Below are 23,392 nucleotides of genomic sequence, written 5' to 3'. Positions count from 1 at the left end.
AAATTAAATGTTATGAAGGCATAGTCTTCTCTCTAAAAGAACACATTTCAAGGGACAGCCTTTCAAAAACTTGGCAGTGAATTATGGTGAGATTGAGCACAAACAGGGTAGCACTGTAATAGAGTAGGTAGCATTGGGCCCTCACAGCTCCTGAGATTCCCACTGAGTTTTCCATGTTCTTGCCCATGTAGCTGTCCCGCTGGTTCTCTCTTTTTTTCCCTCCTACCTCTTTAAACACATGCTGGTAGGTGGAATGTCTATTCTAAATTGTTCCTAGGTGTGAATAAGTATGTGATTTGAGTGTGTGCATGGTGGCCTCGGATGGACTGGTGTTCCATTCAGGGAGTATTTACGCCTCACACCCAGGCTCCAAATCCACTGTGATCCATACCAGGATGGAGTGCTTATTGAAGATGAATGAATGAATGAATGAATGAATGAATGGGTGTGAACAACACACTGTGCCAACAGGCACTCTCTAAATCTCAACTCAATTTCCAATCAAGACACAATTTCTCAGCCATCTTGGATTACAGTGTGTATGTTTGTGGTTATACACTGCCACTACTTTGAGATCATGTCTGCACCGTGAGACTAATTAATGCATAACATGCAGTTATTCTGTATTAAGGTTCTGTTCTCTTTTGGGTTGTGAAAAAATACTAACCTTTACAAAGTAGTTGCCTAACAAGGTCTCGGTTAAAGCCATGCTTTCAAGGGTGTCCACTGTAACATTTTCAGAATGTCTTCCATTTACAATTGCATTTTCAACATAGGCACCCTCATACTGGTTGACATGCCACTGGTGATTTATGTATTGCTCTTCAGATTCCCGTCTATACTTTCTCCAGTTTTCAGTTGTTTGCCATTGAGCTTCGAATTTCCCGCTGCTGTCAATGGGTATCTGAGATAGCAGTGGTAGTTCCTGAGGAAAGAGGGAGATAGAACACTGCAGTTTACCATGTAATTTTGGTCGGATTTCAACAACACTTACACAGCTAGAATTAAAAAATAATAATAATCTACATTGTAAACATAGTCAGTTCTTTCAAGAGCAATTACACTCTCCTGGACTCCCAGTGATGGATGTCTTTGGCACGGTTGATATCCAAAAATTTTAACCATGAGGCAAGTTGCATCACTTACAGCACTTTGCCCCTGGGTGGTGTGGTCTGTGAATTAGCAATAATCCTCCAGACAAGCTTCTCGTCCTGAATTTGGTTACTTTGTTTGTCTAGATCCCATGTGAGTCGATCATGGATATGTGGGTGGTGCTAAAGATAGTGTACAACATCAAACTGTCTAATGCAGCCACAGACATAATGATTAATGTCTCTGTCTGAAAATCACATATACCATCACAAAAAAAGTAGAAAGCTAGTAGTGACTGAAACTTTCTTCCTCTTTTCAACAGTCTTTTTTCTGGTTAACTCAAGAAACAACATCTTAGTTTTAAGCAGCCATTTAATGTTTGGTTTTTATTGCTTTACACATAGTAATGTTTACCTTTTGCTATGTAGCTTGAACATATTGATCCTTGTGATCCAAATAAAATCTGCCATCTTCAAGGGCAAATCCTGTTTGGCTTCCTATTCATTGTTTGTGATCTTAAAGAATGCCCACAGCAAAAAATAAACATTTTACACAAATGCATTTTGACTACCCTGTATTGTCACACTGCGTTGCATAAAGCAGTGCTTTAAAATTCTTTTGTGTTCCTGCACACTCAAGGTTTCTTGTATCTTAGTTGGGTTGCTGCTCCCGACAACGCAATATAGCCGGATGTACAAAACATTTTTGAAAAACAGCAGTGTAAAGCTTCTGGTTGCAAAAATAACAAACATCATAAGGGAAAGCATTTTTTCTGTCTTCTACTGCTGACAACCGAGCAACATTGTCGACTTGCTAAACAGTGGCGACACAATTTGGGAACAGGCCACACTTTAGAAACCCTCTTCTTTGGGAGAAATTCTGTTGGTTGCGAGGAGCATTTTGAGCCTGATCGCTTTGAAAAGAATCTACAGGCCGAGTTCTTGGGCTACGCAGGTCGTGCTAGACTCAAACCTGATGCTGTGCCAACAATATTCCGACACTATCCACAGAAAAAGGATTCAGGCCATGGAAGCCAATAAACTAGAATAGTATAGACATTCAATGTATGTATGTATGTATGTATGTATGTATGTATGTATGTATGTATTTAGGCACTGGCTAAAAGTGGAGCTCCCAAGGAATGTAAAATGTGTTAATAATAATTAACAATTAGTTCAACTTATATAACGCCTTTCTCACACCCAAGGTCACTTAACAATTACAAAAAAAAAAAAGTCCACCAAAAAAGGGTCAGGGTGCAATTCCAATGGTGTAGCTACCCACAGTCCCACCAGAAGGTGCAACGAAAGTAAATCCCACATGGCCTGCATAGCCGCTGCGACGCCACCAGGCAACATTGCCCGGAACACCATGCCATAGATCCACAAAGTGAGCACAGAAGCACTGCCACACAGAGCACTTATATGTCCCAAACCATCTGCACAGCTACCACAACGCCACTGGGAAACATTGCTCGGAACACCATACCAAGCACAGAAGCATTGCCACACAGAGTGCTGGACAACCCTGATGTTAAAAGAGCAATGAGCTCACTACAGTCCACAGCAAGTAGCACAGGCATCACCCATAGCAGACCAAGACCTGAAGGAAACCGACACCCAAAACTAGGTCCGGAGCTACATCCCAACCGGCAGACAAACCATTCAAACAAAGAACATTCAAACAAACATCAAACTATAGTGTTAGAAAATAATTCTTATTATTTTGTAAAATGCAGATTTAAAAATAAGCACTGGATAAAAAAAAAAAAAACATCTATCTTACATAAATAAAGATCTAAATTTCATTGTCTGGTGCCCCACGCTTTATTCCGCTCTGCTATAAACTCGCACTCGGCTTCAAGCTGTCATTAGCCTATATTTAGACCAAATAAACAAACAATTGTGGCACATTGCATGTCTATACCTGTATTCACACAGTAAGTAAGTAAGTAGATAGATATATCACTAGTATGAGATGAAAGAATTCAATGACTGTGCCTGTATTGTATCACATAAAAGGTCGTGGTCTTTACAACAAACACATTCAATATCAGTTTTCTGCTTGGCACACTTTCCACATCATCACCAGATAGCTGCTGAACCCTTTTTCCTGCCTTCCCAACTTTGCACTTGCAAAGCACCACGGATTTCATCATGAGAATCATCTGATGATTTGCTGCTGAAATCATTTACCATATGCTGTTTGTTCTTTTTCTGAGGTTCATACAGATATCCGGTTTCTCCACTGTCCATACTGACTTGAAGAATACTCTTTTTCAACTGACTAAATCCAGGCTTACAAGTATGTTTACATTGGCTACACTTCACTTCTGGTACCTGGCTATCAACAAATTTATCACATCCTGGAAGCTATATTGGTTGCCCATGTACAATAAAACTTAACCTTTTTTTTTTTGGACTTTTAAGCTTATGATAGCTAATCAGGTGGCTGCACTTGTGTACATTATTAATAACCCCATTTCCAGAAAAGTTGGGATATTTTCCAAAATGCACTAAAAACAAAGATCTGTGATTTGTTATTTCACAATGCACAAAATGCTTACCACGATCCTTTCCTCTCTCCCAACTTTTTTTTTTTGAGTGTGTTGCAAGCATCAAATTCTAACTTCATTTATATTTACAAAATACAATTAAGTTGGTCAATAAAACTATTGAAAATATTTTCTTTGTACTTTTGTCAGTTAAATAAAGTAGGGCGGCACAGGGAACTAGCTACCAAATCTGCAATTAAGAGTCAACTACAGCTGACATACCAGAAGTTAAATAAATGTTGGCTTGTGAAGTAAATTTTCTGTTATCCCTTTGAATAAAGATGCAAGCAGGCACAAACTTGGAGGAGGGAAGAGGAAGATTTGATTGAAACTTCAGGTTCATACCCAGGTGTTACCCCATGAGCACTTGTTCAATGCTCACACTCTCTCCCTACTTACAGGCTTCTGAGAGGCGGACTGGCAATCTGTGCATTCTGGAAAAGTCCAGAATGGCTGTCCGGTCTACAGCCGTCGGCCCTGTTCAATAACCAAAATTTTCAGTCTATCAACTAACAACAGGTGGTGCTAAGACAATAATTTATCCATCAATCATTATTCCATAGGCCTAAAAGCCAACAAAGAAGAGTAACGTTAGTGTCTGTCAACAGAAAGATGGCAAGCAGAAAACGTAAGGAGAAAGGTGGGTGGGAAAAGTTAAAACAAAAGAAAGTGAAGTCACTTGAAGAAGATGCTTCAAAATGTAGAAAGCTTACAGAGCTTTTTGGCAGCAGTGCAACTGCAAGCAGCAGCAGTAACGTTCATGTCACGTTATCACTGAGCGAGACTGAGAACCAGGTGGACATCCAACATGCTGATGATGATAGTCATGATGAGGGGCAGGCAGCTGAGGGAATTTCACCGGAGGAGGAGGTACCGGTAAGTGACAATGACATAAAACCATAGCATAAAACAGGTTACGTAAAGGCCACTCATAGACCCCTCTTATAGTAGGCCAATCTTCTATTGACTGGATTTACGGTGTGATGATGAGAAATATGTGGTTTATTGCTGTCAAAACAAACACGTAACTACCAAGCAAGCCAATTATAAATAGATAGGCAAGCACAAATGGCCACGATTTCATATGTTCACCTCTGCATAATTCATGCAGATTAGGCTCTTTATGTTCAAGAGAGGGGCGGCACGGTGGTGTAGTGGTTAGCGCTGTCGCCTCACAGCAAGAAGGTCCTGGGTTCGAGCCCCGGGGCCGGCGAGGGCCTTTCTGTGTGGAGTTTGCATGTTCTCCCCGTGTCCGCGTGGGTTTCCTCCGGGGGCTCCGGTTTCCCCCACAGTCCAAAGACATGCAGGTTAGGTTAACTGGTGACTCTAAATTGACCGTAGGTGTGAATGTGAGTGTGAATGGTTGTCTGTGTCTATGTGTCAGCCCTGTGATGACCTGGCGACTTGTCCAGGTTGTACCCCGCCTTTCGCCCGTAGTCAGCTGGGATAGGCTCCAGCTTGCCTGCGACCCTGTAGAAGGATAAAGCGGCTAGAGATAATGAGATGAGATGAGAGATGTTGACAAAACTGATGAAGAACTGTTCAGAGAATGTCATGTGCTGTGGTTTAAAAATGTACATCGTAAGGACTTAACTGAGGAAAAAGCTAATGACACCCATGTGCATGGTGACCATTTTATAACTGGTAAGAGTTCATTACTAATTAAAGCTATGTTTTCTGCTAATTAAATTGAATTACTGAACTTTAACCTGAACACTCTGCTTCTCACCTTGCAGGAGCACCGGCAAACCTACACGATAAAACAAATCCAGATTGGGCACCAACACTCAAATTAGGACATGATAAGATCAAGACAAAAACTCGTCTCACAGTATCAAGAAGCAACAGGATAGATGAAAGATCTGCCAAGAAAGCCAGATTAGAAGCAGTGCAAACCTTAGCGAGTTTGGATACACAAGGAGAACAATGTGGGTCAAGTTAGCCAGGTGAGATATTAGCAGTGCCATTCCAGTAACCCGGTAACTTTGTTTTACTTATGCACTTTTTTTTTTTTGAATGAGATCGTTCACAATATCAGAGTATTCAATCAGTGGTAATGAGGCTAAATCCTCTGTATAATTGGATGGCTTTAACATATACAGCTTAAAACCACAAATTTCAACTTTTTCCCTTCATCTTGACTTGGCAGAGGACTCCAGAGAATTATAATATTTCGAGAAAGTCGAAGATGCATCACAGTTATTGTTCACACAAGACGGCATTTTGGATTTGTATATCATCCAACATAGTGGGTAGGTTTACAGTCCAAACATCTAGAGTACAAACATTGCTTGACTTACAGATGTAAATATGTTCTGCTGCCTTTTGATTATATAAGCTTAAGCAGTTAAACAAAATAACATGAACTAGCAAATTAAAGCCTAGTTGCAGAAGGATATTAGTACTGAACCCTTGAGTACACATTACCTTTAAAGTGGTAGGGATATATATATATATATATCCCTACCACTTTAAAGGTGCACTTTTTATTTTTAATTTTTTATTGTGACACAAACAATAAGATGAAAAAAACAGAAATCTAAAGCTAAAGGAATAACTTCCCAACATGGCCACATCCTGTCCTCTGAGTTCACGGTGATGCCTTCAGGCCGCTGTTTTATAGCACCTATCAGGAAGACAAATAGATACGCCAAATCTTTCATCCCATCTGCCATTAGGCTCTTAAACCTGGCTAGCGGTAGTCGTATTTTGTAACTTTTGTATTTATGTATGTGCAGTGCATCTCTGTGAGCAGAGGCGATTTTTCTCACCAGGCAAGCCAATCAGCTGCTTGGGGCCCCCACCAGGTGGCGACAGAGAGTCGAAATTTGCACAGCAGTTGATAGAGAAATTTGCGAGTCGAGAGTGAAGAAGAACACAAAGGTTAAAAGCTAAAAGTTTAAAGGCTTTTCGTTTGTTTGTTTGTTTTAATATAATATTGAAATAATACATTTAATATAATATTATATTTAATATTGCACTCTCTGTTAAAATAAACAGAAACTTCACAATGTTCATGTTTGTTTATGTAATATTTCTAACTTGTGAAATAAAACAAAACTATACTTGCTACAATTTGTTGGTTATTTATTAAAATTACAAAGGTCCAGAGTTTGTCCTAGTGAAATTCTGTTGTGTGTGTGCGTGTGTGGTGGTGGTGGTGGGGGGGGGGGGGGTCGGGCGGGCGGTGGTGGGGCCCCCCAATGAATTTCTGATTGGGGCCCCACTAGACCCTAGAATCGCCACTGTCTGTGTGCCCACTTATTTATCATTATTTATTTATTTATTTATTTATTTATTTTGTTACTTTACTGTGCCACTCCATACAATTATGTACTGGCCTGCTGTTTCTGACACATTGTACTCCTGTCTGCTATCTGCTGCTTGTTGCCATGGTTGTTGCTGTTGGTGTTTTTTACGTTCAGGAACTGCTTGAACTGAATTGCCCCCTTGGGGACTAATAAAGTTGTCTGAATTTGAATCTGGAGTGTGCATAGGTATTCACCCCCTTTCGTATGAAACCCCTAAATAAGAGCTGGTCCAATCAATTCACTTCATAAATCACATAATTAGTTGATTAAGATCCACCTGTGTGCAATCAAAGTGTCACATGATCTGTCACATGATGTCTGTATAAATCAACCTGTTCTGGAATGACCCTGACTCTGCAACACTACTAAGCAAACAACATGAAAACCAAGGAGCATTCCAAACAGGTCAGAGACAAAGTTGTGGAGAAGTATAGATCAGGGTTGGGTTATAAAAAAATATTTTTGTAACCCAACACCCTGAGAACACCATCCCTGCAATGAAGCATGGTGGTGGCAGCATCATGCTGTGGGGATGTTTTTCATCTGCAGGGACAGGAAAGCTGGTCAGGACTGAAGGAAAGATGGATAGGGCAATTCTGGAGGAAAACCTGTTTGAGTCAGCCAGAGGTTTGAGACTGGGATGAAGGTTCACGGTCCAGCAGGACAATGACCCTAAACATACTGCTAAAGTGACACTGGAGTGTCACTTTAGCAGTGGGGAACATTTAAATGTCTTGGAATGGCCTAATCAAATCCCAGACCTCAATCCAATTGAGAATCTGTGGTCAGACTTGAGGATTGCTGTTCACCAGCAGAACCCATCCAACTTGAAGGAGTTGGAGCAGTTTTGCATTGAGGAATGGACAAAAATCCCAGTGGCTAGATATGGCAAGCTCATAGAGACACACCCCAAGAGCTGTAATTGTAGCAAAAGGTGGCTCTACAAAGTATTGACTTTGAGGGGGGTGAATACCTATGCACACTCCAGATTTCTGTTTTTTCATCTTAATTATTGTTTGTGTCACAATAACAAACCAATGTGCACCTTTAAAGTGGTAGGCATGTTGTGTAAATCAAAATGGTGCTAACTCCTCAAAAATCCATTTTAATACCAGCTTGTAATGCGAAAAAACAGGACAAACACTAAGGGGGATGTATACTTTTGCAAGACACTGTAGATTGTCATTAACCCTTTTTTACCAGAGGCCGAAAAAAGAAAAAACAAGGAATTCCTGCCTGTTTTGTTGCCACCCATGTTCAGTATTGCATTTTTTTTATGTCATACTCCAGAGTAGTAGTTAATGGCTCATTTGAAAGTAAACACTACGGTGTCAATAACAGCGCTGAAAATATGAGTTCGGAGCAGCATCCGAACATGGCCACTTTGGACTACATTTCCCAAGAGCCACAGCACCCCTCCTCTCCGGAATATTAGGAGTGCACCTGTTTCCCATCTTCCCAGTAATCACCCCTCTATATAAGCTCAGCTGACATTCACTCAGGTTGAGAAATATTGTTTTGTATCCTTGTGCCTGATTGTACCAAGCCTTTGATTACAGTTCCTGACTTCGACCCTACTTTCTGTTGATTTTATGACTTTGAACCTCTGATATACCGTTTGTATTTTATGACTTTGACCTCTGACATACTGTTTGTACATTGACTGACCCTTGCTCAACCCTGACTATGTCTTCTAGCTATTGATTTAGATTTGGCTTCCAGTTTGTGAAGCACCCACTCTCTCCTGCACCTATATCTGTAAGTACCTGCACCCTGATATACAGGCTTGAGGAATCTCCAGTTTTTCCATAAGAACTGATGTTTTTACCTAGCTTACTAAGGGCAACAGTTTTAGAGAAAGTTTCAATCAATAATTTTTTTTTTTTTTTTGTCAGACAAACATTTCTTCAGAGTAAATGAGATCAATCCCATTTCTGCTCACTGAGTTACCCCAAGTGCTGGTCCATAAGCATCCACAATTTGAAGAAGTTATCCTCAATCACTATAATTCTGTGTAAGGTTATCCAAATCTGAAAAATGTCTAAAAAGCACCAAACCTCTTCCATTGCCATACTACCTCTAGAAATGACAGTCTTAAATAGCAGACTTCTTCTAGAAATAGTAAACATTACTAAAAATGACAAAAGGACATGTCCAAATGGCACAAAACGCCAACAAACATCGTGTCACAAATCTCTCTAAATGACACAACTTCTTATTGGCACAATGTCTCTGTAAATGGCACAAAGCTCTTAAAATGGCAAAAAACTTCAAAAAATAGACAAAAAGAAACTGCAAGCACTGCTAAAAATGACAAAATAACATGTCCAAATGGCATAAACCATCAACAAATGACAAAAAAAATCTTCAAATGGCACAAAATGAAACAGCATGAAACTCTGTTACAAAATGTGTACTTTCACAAAGTCCAAAACTTGCTAATCTCATTTAGGCGTTCATGAAATTAACACCAGAACCCTGTTAACAATACAATATAGGCATGCAGAAGGCGCCGTTTCCACCTCTGACATGTATGTGGGGGTTGGCTTTTAGGAGGCAAAAATAACTATTTACCAAAAGTATAAAAGTGTAAAATATAAACTAGCATATGCAAAACGTGAACAAAAGTGTAAAGAAAGAATAAAAAAAAAACCCCTCAATTCAGAATATAGTAGTCATCACTGAGCTTGACTATCCTTGACATCACCACTCGGTGAAACAAAGATGGTCCACTATAATACACATGGACACAAGATATATACAAGTACTTGTAAATAGTCTTGCCATATTTCCTTTGAAGGCAGAATACCCAGTGTTTTCTCCCAGTTGAGGCTTTGTTTTTCTTAGCAGAACTTGGTGTCCACAATTTGTCACTAGATATCATGGCCTCTTTTCTGCCATCTGTGACACTTCAGTGATTGCTGCAGCCTCCATTGGCTCAGACACTCTAAACATTGGCTTAATTACTCTCAAAATTCACAGTTCTAGACCTTGTGGCTACCATTCTTTCATTGATGGCCAGGTTTTGGTAAGACTGGTAATATATCCTCCATGTCACTAAGAGCTAAGGATAATAACTACTCAATCACCAATAGTAAATGCAAAATTGGCTATTATATTTTGTGGCAATGAGGATGTGGTCAAGCACCAATTTGTGAATGGAGGGTGAGGCTGAGGAAGGTGAGTGGCAAAGTGATGACACCTGTGTCTCATTAATGATGTGTGTCTTGCAGTGACATCTGAGGGCTTACATGGAAGGAGGAAGCAGAGATGAGGGAAGCTTCCCTGTGTGTGTGAACAGTTGAAGTTTCAAGCTGAAAACCTTAAATAAAAGCTTCTCCAAATGACCTGCCTGTCCAAGTGCTTCAGTGTCTCACCTCTCCTGACTGAGTGCTACACTGGTGCTGAAATAGTTGAGGCACTATTTAAAATCATCTTGTGTGTTGGGACTCTGAAAGAAATCCTGACTGATTTAAGGCACTGTTTGTTACGCACCCTTCACAAACTGAGTTACAGCAGGTTAAATCAATCTGCACAAGTGTTTACCACCCACCGACAGATGGCTTGTTTGAGTGATTTAACGGAACCCTTTAAGACTTAAGAATGAAATTTATGAGCAAAGACACGCAACTGGGATAAATGGCTCAAGCCCCTGTTATTTGCAGTACAAGAGGTTCCACAAGTGTCCACAGGGTTTTCTCTGTTTGAATTATTGTACGGGCATAAGCCACATGGCATCCTGGATGTCATGCACAAAAATTGGGAGGAGGGACCTTCTACTAGTAAAAATGAAATTTAATATGTTCTCAACCTGCATGCAAAACTCTACACACACAGTCATCTAACCTATGAGAATTTGCAGCAGGCACAGGAATGTCCATCCTGGCTGTACAACAGGGGTGTGCGCCTGCAGGAGTTTGCACCAGGAGATAAAATACTCGTGCTATTGCCCACATGAAGCTCTAAATTGCTTGCCAAGTGGCAAAGGCCCTTTAAGGTCATATGGTGAATTGGGGATGTTGACTATGAGGTGAAGTGAACAGAGTTGGGGCACTGCAAATATACCACCTCAATCTGCTTAACCTATGGAATGAGGGGATTCCCATGGCATTGGCGATGGTAGTTCCAGAGATGGAGGAGCTGGGGCCAGAGATAAAAATGAATGTAGCTGCTCAACCCACCCTGGTCCCCTGTGGAGATCACCACTTGCTGTCCCAACTCGCAGAGGTTGCCAAGTTGCATTTTCTGATGTGTTCTCGCCCATTCCCGGTCACACCCACCTCATAGACCACCACACACTGAGATGCCCCTGGGTGGTGGTGTGTAGCTGCCCATACTGCTTCCCCGAACACAAGAAAACTGTAGTTCGGAACAAACTCGAGGCCATGGGTGAAATGGGAATAATCGAGGAGTTGCACAGCAACCGGAGCAGCCTGATGGTCTTGGTCCCCAATGCTGATGGGTTGGTCCAGTTCTGTGTGGACTAAAGAAAGGTCAATGCGGTGGCTAAATTTGATGTGTACCCAATGCCTCGCAATGACGAGTTGCTCAATTGGTTAGGTATGACTAATTTTTATATGACTTTGGATTTAATAAAGGGATATTGGCAGATTCCCTTGACTCATGTCTGTGAAGATTCTCAATCATCTAGGTCATAGTAAACTGTGGGTGGTAGAAATGGGCAACTGGACTTGCTTGAAGATTCTTGAAAACGTTTCACCTCTCGTCCAAAAGGCTTCCTCAGTTCTGTCTGACTAATAGGGAGTATCAGATATTTATCCTCTCCTGGATCAGAATCAGAATTCTGATGACCAGCTCATCTAAGGTGTCATTGAGGCATCATGTTGGTGTGGGTCACTGGAGGCTGGGTGTGAACGGCGAGTCATTAGGGTGATCAAAGGATTGTCCGTTAGGGTGATCAATGGCAATCTGACTCGCTCTGTCCTCCTGTGAGTGACTGAAAACAGCTGGGTCCTGGCGTACACCCAGCCGTCTGGGAAGAGTGTCCAATACTGCCTTGTAGATGGTTGACAAATGATGTCTTAGACCCCCACCTCTGTTCAGTGATGGCTGTTCCAGGTTGACAAAAATGGCTTCTTTAACTCCTCGCTCATACCAACGATCCTCTCTGGCTAAAATGCGTACATTACAATCCTGAAATGAGTGTCCTTTGATGTTAAGATGAATGTAGACAGCCGAGTCCTGGCCTGAGGAGCTGGCTCTCCTGTGTTGGGCCAAGCGCCTGTATAGTGGTTGTTTGGTCTCACCAATATACGAATCTGTGCAATTCTCACTGCACTGAATTGCATACACTACGTTGTCCTGTTTGTGTCTGGGTATTCTGTCCTTAGGGTGGACCAGTTTCTGCTTCAGGGTGTTACTGGGTCTGAAATGTACCGGAATGTTGTGTTTGTAGAAGATCCTCCTGAGTTTCTCAGATAGACCAGAAATGTAGGGAATGACAATGTTCTTGCATTTGTTCCTGTTATCATCCTTGTCAGTTATGTTCCTTTTTATGCTCTTTAGGAAAGCCCAGTTGGGATAACGGCAATTCTGAAGTGCTTTCTTGATATGATTCTGCTCCTTCTCTTTTCCCTCTAATGTTGTAGGAATGTTCTGAGCCCTGTGTTGCAAGGTCCTAATGACCCCCAATTTATGTTCCAGTGGGTGGTGAGAGTCAAAAAGTAGGTACTGGTCTGTGTGTGTGGGTTTCCGGTAGACCTCGATACTAAGGCTTCTGTCTTGTCTAATGTGTACATCACAATCCAAGAAGGCTAGATTATTCCCACGGACATCCTCCCGAGTGAAGTTAATGTTGCTATCCACTGCATTGATGTGTTTCGAGAAAGCTTCCACCTCCTGGATTTTGATTTAAACCCAGGTATCATCCACGTATCTAAACCAATGGCTGGGAGCAACTCCTGCAAAAGTGGTCAAAGCTATATGTTCCACTTCCTCCATGTATAAATTGGCCACAATAGGGGACACTGGTGATCCCATGGTGCATCCATGCTTCTGTCTGTAGGAACTTTCATTAAACTGGAAATAAGTGGTAGTCAGGCAGAGGTCAAGCAGGGTGCAAATCTGATCCGTGGTGAGTTTCGTTCTATCCAGTAAGGAGCTATCCTGAAGGAGTCGTTGGTATGAACCTGGGTATGAACCTGAAGTTTCAATCAAACCTTCCTCTTCCCTCCTCCAAGTTTGTGCCTGCTTGCATCTTTATTCAAAGGGATAACAGAAAATTTACTTCACAAGCCAACATTTATTTAACTTCTGGTATGTCAGCTGTAGTTGACTCTTAATTGCAGATTTGGTAGCTAGTTCCCTGTGCCGCCCTACTTTATTTAACTGACAAAAGTACAAAGAAAATATTTTCAATAGTTTTATTGACCAACTTAATTGTATTTTGGAAATATAAATGAAGTTAGAATTTGATGCTTGCAACACACTCAAAAAAAAAAGTTGGGAGAGAGGAAAGGATCGTGGTAAGCATTTTGTGCATTGTGAAATAACAAATCACAGATCTTTGTTTTTAGTGCATTTTGGAAAATATCCCAACTTTTCTGGAAATGGGGTTATTAATAATGTACACAAGTGCAGCCACCTGATTAGCTATCATAAGCTTAAAAGTCAAAAAAAAAAAAGGTTAAGTTTTATTGTACATGGGCAGCCAATATAGCTTCCAGGATGTGATAAATTTGTTGATAGCCAGGTACCAGAAGTGAAGTGTAGCCAATGTAAACATACTTGTAAGCCTGGATTTAGTCAGTTGAAAAAGAGTATTCTTCAAGTCAGTATGGACAGTGGAGAAACCGGATATCTGTATGAACCTCAGAAAAAGAACAAACAGCATCTGGTAAATGATTTCAGCAGCAAATCATCAGATGATTCTCATGATGAAATCCATGGTGCTTTGCAAGTGCAAAGTTGGGAAGGCAGGAAAAAGGGTTCAGCAGCTATCTGGTGATGATGTGGAAAGTGTGCCAAGCAGAAAACTGATATTGAATGTGTTTGTTGTAAAGACCACGACCTTTTATGTGATACAATACAGGCACAGTCATTGAATTCTTTCATCTCATACTAGTGATATATCTATCTACTTACTTACTGTGTGAATACAGGTATAGACATGCAATGTGCCACAATTGTTTGTTTATTTGGTCTAAATATAGGCTAATGACAGCTTGAAGCCGAGTGCGAGTTTATAGCAGAGCGGAATAAAGCGTGGAGCACCAGACAATGAAATTTAGATCTTTATTTATGTAAGATAGATTTTTTTTTTTTTTTATCCAGTGCTTATTTTTAAATCTGCATTTTACAAAATAATAAGAATTATTTTCTGACACTATAGTTTGATGTTTGTTTGAATGTTCTTTGTTTGAATGGTTTGTCTGCCGGTTGGGATGTAGCTCCGGACCTAGTTTTGGGTGTCGGTTTCCTTCAGGTCTTGGTCCGCTATGGGTGATGCCTGTGCTACTTGCTGTGGACTGTAGTGAGCTCATTGCTCTTTTAACATCAGGGTTGTCCAGCACTCTGTGTGGCAATGCTTCTGTGCTTGGTACGGTGTTCCGAGCAATGTTTCCCAGTGGCGTTGTGGTAGCTGTGCAGATGGTTTGGGACATATAAGTGCTCTGTGTGGCGGTGCTTCTGTGCTCACTTTGTGGATCTATGGCATGGTGTTCCAGGCAATGTTGCCTGGTGGCGTCGCAGCGGCTATGCAGGCTATGTGGAATTTACTTTCGTTGCACCTTCTGGTGGGACTGTGGGTAGCTACACCATTGGAATTGCACCCTGACCCTTTTTTGGTGGACTTTTTTTTTTGTAATTGTTAAGTGACCTTGGGTGTGAGAAAGGCGTTATATAAGTTGAACTAATTGTTAATTATTATTAACACATTTTACATTCCTTGGGAGCTCCACTTTTAGCCAGTGCCTAAATACATACATACATACATACATACATACATTGAATGTCTATACTATTCTAGTTTATTGGCTTGCATGGCCTGAATCCTTTTTCTGTGGATAGCATCGGAATATTGTTGGCACAGCATCAGGTTTGAGTCTAGCACGACCTGCGTAGCCCAAGAACTCGGCCTGTAGATTCTTTTCAAAGCGATCAGGCTCAAAATGCTCCTCGCAACCAACAGAATTTCTCCCAAAGAAGAGGGTTTCTAAAGTGTGGCCTGTTCCCAAATTGTGTCGCCACTGTTTAGCAAGTCGACAATGTTGCTCGGTTGTCAACAATAGAAGACAGAAAAAATGCTTTCCCTTATGATGTTTGTTTTTCGTTCTATCCAGTAAGGAGCTATCCTGAAGGAGTCGTTTTCTTACAGATCTGTAGATCTCTTTACTACAGATTGTACCCTGGGGAAGCCGTGCCTCTCATATACAGACTCCCCAAGATTCACAAAGAAGGAGCTCCTCTCGGACCTATCAGCAGCAGTATAAACTTGGTCACATATAACATTGCTAAACACCTAGCCACCATCTTGGCTCCTCTGGTTGGGAATACACCATATCATGTCAAAAATTCCCAAGATTTTGCTTCTAAAGTTGCAGACCTCAAACTAGATTCAGATGAAACCATGGTTTCCTACGATGTCACTTCTCTGTTCACCTGCATTCCCACCACAGAAGCAGTCGAATCTGTAAGAAAACGACTCCTTCAGGATAGCTCCTTACTGGATAGAACGAAACTCACCACGGATCAGATTTGCACCCTGCTTGACCTCTGCCTGACTACCACTTATTTCCAGTTTAATGAAAGTTCCTACAGACAGAAGCATGGATGCACCATGGGATCACCAGTGTCCCCTATTGTGGCCAATTTATACATGGAGGAAGTGGAACATATAGCTTTGACCACTTTTGCAGGAGTTGCTCCCAGCCATTGGTTTAGATACGTGGATGATACCTGGGTTTAAATCAAAATCCAGGAGGTGGAAGCTTTCTCGAAACACATCAATGCAGTGGATAGCAACATTAACTTCACTCGGGAGGATGTCCGTGGGAATAATCTAGCCTTCTTGGATTGTGATGTACACATTAGACAAGACAGAAGCCTTAGTATCGAGGTCTACTGGAAACCCACACACACAGACCAGTACCTACTTTTCGACTCTCACCACCCACTGGAACATAAATTGGGGGTCATTAGGACCTTGCAACACAGGGCTCAGAACATTCCTACAACATTAGAGGGAAAAGAGAAGGAGCAGAATCATATCAAGAAAGCACTTCAGAATTGCCGTTATCCCAACTGGGCTTTCCTAAAGAGCATAAAAAGGAACATAACTGACAAGGATGATAACAGGAACAAACGCAAGAACATTGTCATTCCCTACATTTCTGGTCTATCTGAGAAACTCAGGAGGATCTTCTACAAACACAACATTCCGGTACATTTCAGACCCAGTAACACCCTGAAGCAGAAACTGGTCCACCCTAAGGACAGAATACCCAGACACAAACAGGACAACGTAGTGTATGCAATTCAGTGCAGTGAGAATTGCATGGATTCGTATATTGGTGAGACCAAAAAACCGCTATACAGGCGCTTGGCCCAACACAGGAGAGCCAGCTCCTCAGGCCAGGACTCGGCTGTCTACATTCATCTTAACAACAAAGGACACTCATTTCAGGATTGTAATGTACGCATTTTAGCCAGAGAGGATCGTTGGTATGAGCAAGGAGTTAAAGAAGCCATTTTTGTCAACCTGGAACAGCCATCACTGAACAGAGGTGGGGGTCTAAGACATCATTTGTCAACCATCTACAAGGCGGTATTGGACACTCTTCCCAGACGGCTGGGTGTATGCCAGGACCCAGCTGTTTTCAGTCACTCACAGGAGGACAGAGAGAGTCAGATTGCCATTGATCACCCTAATGGACAATCCTTTGATCACCCTAATGACTCGCCGTTCACACCCAGCCTCCAGTGACCCACACCAACATGATGCCTCAATGACACCTTAGATGAGCTGGTCATCAGAATTCTGATACTGATCCAGGAGAGGATAAATATCTGATACTCCCTATTAGTCAGACAGAACTGAGGAAGCCTTTTGGACGAGAGGTGAAACATTTTCAAGAATCTTCAAGCAAGTCCAGTTGCCCATTTCTACCACCCACAATTCCCTTGACTCCCCTTTCCCATGGAAAAAAACAGCCTTTTCCACCCCTTTGTTACCCTTCTGTTCAGGTTATTCGGGGGCCCAGCAACATTCCAACGTCTCATGCACTATCTCGAGGACAGAATTGTGTGTGTGTGTGTGTGTGTGTATATATATATATATATATATATATATATATATATATATATGAGAGAGAGCAATGATTGGCCACGGCATGTAAAACACCTCAGGGCTGTTCTGGAGTCATTGAGGCACATGGGGCTCACAGCTAACTCGTAGGCGTGTGCAATTGGGTGGGTGGAAGTATGGTTTCTGGGTTTCCACTTGGGTCAAGGGTAGGTGCATCCCCAAATTTACAAGATTGAAGCAATTGTGACTTGTCTGAGGCCCAAGACCTAAAAGGGGTGAGACAGTTCCTGGGGCTGGCTGGCTATTATTGTAGATTTATCATAGGGTGTGTGTTCACTGCTTCAGATGGGTTAAATGCAGAGGAGGAATTTCACTGTGTGCTAAGTCTCTGCTTGAGAGTATGTGTGATAAATAAAGGCCTCTTGTTGTTGCTCTCAAAAGGGGCACCAGATCCAGTCCAATGGACAGAGCCGTGCCAATGGGCTTTCACCTAGGTAAAGGCTGCACTTTTGTTGTGGGCCACTATTACACTCCCTTGACATCTATCTCCCCTTTTTTTTGTAGACTGATGCATTGGACAGAGGGCTGGGGGTCATTTTGATCCAGATGGTGCAGGGGGGGGGAGCGCCCAGTGCTGTAGATTAGTCGGAAACTCTCTGGGTGAGAGACTAAGGCTACATCCACACGACAACGAGATTTTTTTTTTTAGCAGGTAAAAAAAATATCGCGTCCACATGGGCAACGGATCAGTAAAATATCAGATACATATAGCAACGCAACGCTTGCTGAAAACGATGCAATACACATGCCACACCTCTACGTGCGCTGTAAGACGGTCCCATCGGAGACACCAGAACAATAGAAGTAGGACGCATGTGCATGTAACGGGTTTATTTTTTTCCACTTGCCATTGTGTGTAGTGGTGGGGAAATTCCGCGCTGGCCCTTTAAAAGCGCAGGTAGTTATGGGAACGAGGCGCTGGCCTCTTTCAGTTCATTTTGGAAATGTAAGCGCCAATGCCACTGGACATTTGCAGCCCATCCTCAGCAGTGTATTTGTGTCTCATTTCTTCAGAATAAAAAGACTGGTGAACAACACAACGCAATGTCTGTTACACGCATAAACCCCTTCTTCTACCCGGCATGAAGCACTCACAGGAACAAACACACAACAACAAGATGGCGGCTGTGACTACGCGAGGAAATCGTGCCTTCTGTGTGTACAAATTAGTTTTATTAGTGTGCATAGTTTTATATAACAATTTTCTTATTGTGTGAACATTTTGAAAATCATTTTTATATAATTTATATAACTTTTTATATTGTGTGTGAACATTTTGAAAAGCAGTCTTCTCATCTCATTATCTCTAGCCGCTTTATCCTTCTACAGGGTTGCAGGCAAGCTGGAGCCTATCCCAGCTGACTACGGACGAAAGGCGGGGTCCACCCTGGACAAGTTGCCAGGTCATCACAGGGCTGACACAGACAACCATTCACATTCACACCTATGGTCAATTTAGAGTCACCAGTTAACCTAACCTGCATGTCTTTGGACTGTGGGGGAAACCGGAGCACCCGGAGGAAACCCACGCGGACACGGGGAGGACATGCAAACTCCACACAGAAAGGCCCTCGCTGGACACGGGGCTCGAACCCGGACCGTCTTGCTGTGAGGCGACAGCGCTAACCACTACACCACCGTGCCACCCAAAAGCAGTCTTATCCAATAAAAAAAAGAAATTCAAGAAATGGTTCAGTTACTTGTTTATTTAAAAGAAAAGCTGTATACAAAAGTGAATGCAATGCAGTGGTTCATACAAAACAGTCTGTTGAAGGGTCTTCTGACCCTTTTCCCCCTGCCTCCATTATAGTTCGGTAACTGTTGCTTTGTGTGGAAGGCTGTACTTTCTGTTCATCAAAGCAGGTGTAAATTGTCTGTCTGGCAGGTCAGTCAGGTTAATGTGTAAACAATTTCAATTTCTGTTGTTATGAATGATGCGCGCGAGAGTGCTGCTTGTTCTAGTCGTGTGGTTGTGATGTCATCGTAAACAAATCCATTCTACTCATCCAGACAACTTCGCAATGGCGCCGTTGCCAGATTTTTCCACTCTGGAACCCGTTCTCAAAAGATTTCATTTTGGGGCACCCAAAACGCCGGTGCCGTGTGGACGCCAGGCCGAAACTATAAATTTTATCAGATTCACCTGAATCCGTTGCCATGTGGACAGGGCCCAAGTACAGCGCCATTGAAAAGGAGTGTTTGGCCATCAAGTGGGCGGTCCTCAGCCTCCGGTGCTACCCACTGAGGCACTCCTTTATCCTCTGTTCAGACCATGCCAACACATGGATCAGCTCTTATCTACCTCTGCAACCCTTTAGGTTTAGGGTGGTCCACAGGCTGGGGGCGCAGATGGTGGTGATGGATTACCTCTCCCACCGGGGAGGAAGTCAGCTGCAGGCTGAAAAGCTTATTGACATTGCCCCTGTCCCAACTTTTTTGACGTGTTTCTGACATCAAATTCAAAATGAGCATATATTTTTCAAAAAACAGTAAAAATTTCTCACTTTCAACATTTGCCATGTTGTCTTTGTATGATTTTCAATGAAACATAGGATTTCCATGATTTGCAGATTATCACATTCTGTTTTTATTTACAGTTTACACAGCATCCCAACTTTTTTGGAATTGGGGTTGTAGAAGTGCTATTAAATAGCTGTACCAATTGAGAACCTGAAAATGCATAACACACTACCTTAAGCTCTCCTTTGCCCTCAGTGCAATAGATGACAAGTTGCTGGCTTTGTTCATAGGGGAAGGCCTTGAAACCATCAAGAGTTGTAGCATCTCCACACTCACAAAACAGCAAAAGCACTGGAATCACTGCAAACACATTTAACAATTTTCACTGCTTCAGGCAGCTCAAGCCATTACCCAACTTCTCTTACTCTCATAGTATTCAGAATATGACAGCAAATTATAAGACAGTAAATTTAATAATTTGTATGTCCAATATATTAAACATGCAATAGATCATAAATGTTCCATTACTTTCCCTATTTCAATTTAACTCATTGTAACTAGATATAATTTTTAAATGCCCAACTTCTCTTGGATAGCTCATTCCAATGACACAGACTGGTGTTTAGTTCAAATATGTAAAAATTCCCATTTTTAAATTTAAAACAGAGACCGTAGTATTGTTTAAAAAAAAAGAAGATTGATTTTAAAAATCTTGGTTCTTAAAGTACATTTTGACTACTGTTACATAAATAAAATGAGAACTCAGCAACTGATATACCATTTGTTTCACCTTGTGACAAATATGGGCAAGTTTAGAGATCTGCTAAATGGTTAGCTACCTAATGAGAGAGATGAACTTTAATTGTTAGTCTAAAAATCCTAGTTGTTGTGGTATATTAAAATAAAAATCAAATAAACACACAAAAAATCCAATGAGAATATGACACACATCCACATTCAGATACTGAAAATTAAATGCAACCTAGTTTACTAGCAGTTAAGTAGCTGGTTAGCTGGAGCTTGTTTCCATTCATGCATATTTGCAGATTCTTCCATTTTATTTTAAACAAGGGTAAAGGTGAAAACAGGGCAGAATGCTGGTGTGGCTCTCAGTGTGGTGCACTGATGCCACTAGGTGTGCCATGAAAACATTGAGAATGCCTTCTGAGTCAAATACGTTCTTCCAACAAGTAACATGCAACAACCTCCACATGGTGACCCTGGTAACAAAGAATAGCAGTAGGAAAGAGTGGCCAGCCAGTGCCTTTGATAATTTGAACCTGTGGCTTGGAGAAGGTAATGCAAACAGCAAATCCATGCTATCTGCCAGGCATTGGTTGGAAAAGATGCCAGTCATGTCTTGCTTTACAACAAGTGACACCACTCAGAGATGTGAATATGTGATCTGCAGAATCCCAGGTGATGAATACTTCCACTGGGAAATGAAGGCACCTGGGGAAAGTCTACAAGAAGCCAGAGGCCACAAGGAGTCACAAAAAGCATCCTTGAGCACACCAAAAACACTGTAAGATGCTGGAACATGAAGACAATGTCCCAGGTGGGAAAGACCACAAATGTTGTGAAACAATTTAGCTGATACAGGTTAAGCATTCTGGGGCTGAGTGAGATCAGAGGGATAGGGTTCAGAAAGGCTTTGGACATGAGAGAGAACACCACAGAGGTGTTGGACTAGTCCTGGACGATGAAGTGAGACTACTGAAGTAGAACCCAGTAGGCAATAGAACCATCAGTACCAGTTTCTACAGGGTATGTCTTGACTAATGAGGCAGAGGATGAAGGGAAGGATGATTTCTATAAGCAGCTGCAAACAAAGGCTGAGGAAACACAACAGTACGACATCCTCATCCCAGAGGACCAGCAAATCTACATGTGCAACCATGGTGTCAACATACTGTACAGATGAGCATAAAGGTGGAAAAATCCTTCAAGAAACTGAAGAGCAGGAATCAACAACTTCACACCCTAGATGTTTAAAGTGAGCCTAGAGAAAGCTCTACCTGAACTCTTTACATTGTTCAGTGACATACTGAAAGAGCAGAAAGTGCCTGATGATTGGAAGAGATCCCTCATTGTTAACATGCCAAAGAAAGGACATCTAAACATCCAAAGGAGACTGACAATACCAGGTACTGCTTTCTATGCCCTACAGGCAGCATGGAGCTCAAGCTCTTTAGCATCAATCTAGTATCCATTTAACTTTCTGGTGCTGAAACATGGAGGGTTACTGTAGCAGATAGCAAAAGGCTGGGTGTGTTCCACAGGAAGTGCCTTAGGAGGATCCTGAGAATCCACTGGCCAGACAATGGAGGTACACAGGACACATCTTCAGGAGGAATAACAACAAAACAAAGGTCACACTCACATGCACACCGGAGGGGCAAAGGAGAATAGACAGACCACCTGAAAGAGGAGTGTTGAGAAAGAGAGGCAAGGACTCAAGTAGGTCTTTTGTAAAAGCCTGAGGTGGCAGCTAAAGACAGAAGGGGATGGAAGAGGGCACTTAAAGGAACAGTCCACCGTACTTCCATAATGAAATATGCTCTTATCTGAATTGAGACGAGCTGCTCCGTGCCTGTCCGAGCTTTGCGCGACCTCCCAGTCAGTCAGACGCATTCAGACGCGCTGTTACTCCTGTTAGCAATGTAGCTAGGCTCAGTATGGCCAATGGTATTTTTTGGGGCTGTAGTTAGATGCGACCAAACTCTTCCACGTTTTTCCTGTTTACATAGGTTTATATGACCAGTGATATGAAACAAGTTCAGTTACACAAATTGAAACGTGGCGATTTTCTATGCTATGGAAAGTCCGCACTATAATGACAGGCGTACTAACACCTTCTGCGCGCTTCGGCAGCACATTGATACGGAGCTCAGATATCAATGCGTTGCCAAAGCGCGCAGAAGGTGTTAGTACGCCTGTCATTATAGTGCGGACTTTCCATAGCATAGAAAATCGCCACGTTTCAATTTGTGTAACTGAACTTGTTTCATATCACTGGTCATATAAACCTATGTAAACAGGAAAAACGCGGAAGAGTTTGGTCGCATCTAACTACAGCCCCAAAAAATACCATTGGCCATACTGAGCCTAGCTACATTGCTAACAGGAGTGACAGCGCGTCTGACTGCATCTGACTGACTGGGAGGTCGCGCAAAGCTTGGAGAGGTACGGAGCAGCTCGTCTCAATTCAGATAAGAGCATATTTCATTATGGAAGTAAGGTGGACTGTTCCTTTAATGGCCTTATGCATCCTAAAGGGCCTAAAGAGGATAAGGGAAAACTAAAGGTGTAAAGATTTTCCAAGGCATTTGTAATAATTTATTTGGCATTAAAATGTCATATTAAATAATTATTAGTTCTATCCAGGTTGTTTTTCTGGTTCAGAGAAATATATCCAAAGGTGACAGCTACTGAAAGTAAATATTCAGCATACGTGCTGTCACATATTCCCCCTTTGTGCTGCAGTTGTCATGGTGCCAAGGATCATGTGCTTGTTTTTGCACGTCCTTTCATTGGTTTGCTATCCAGCTGTGTCTACCTGTTTTGTGTTAAGGGGCGGGCACACAGCACTCCGCGTCTATATCGCGTACAAAAAGATACAAAAATCTGGTGGACGTGGTCGTAAGTGCT

The 23,392-nt window shown here is 42.0% G+C and overlaps 1 pseudogene; it reads right to left on the bottom strand.

Annotated features, from left to right (window-relative positions):
- Positions 1 to 23,392, bottom strand: part of LOC132885731 (desmoglein-2-like protein) — a 119,462-nt pseudogene that overhangs the window by 1,976 nt on the left and 94,094 nt on the right.

This window comes from Neoarius graeffei, chromosome 1, assembly GCF_027579695.1.
Source record: "Neoarius graeffei isolate fNeoGra1 chromosome 1, fNeoGra1.pri, whole genome shotgun sequence".
Taxonomy (NCBI): Eukaryota; Metazoa; Chordata; class Actinopteri; order Siluriformes; family Ariidae; genus Neoarius; species Neoarius graeffei.
This window is presented reverse-complemented; position numbering and strand designations above follow the sequence as displayed.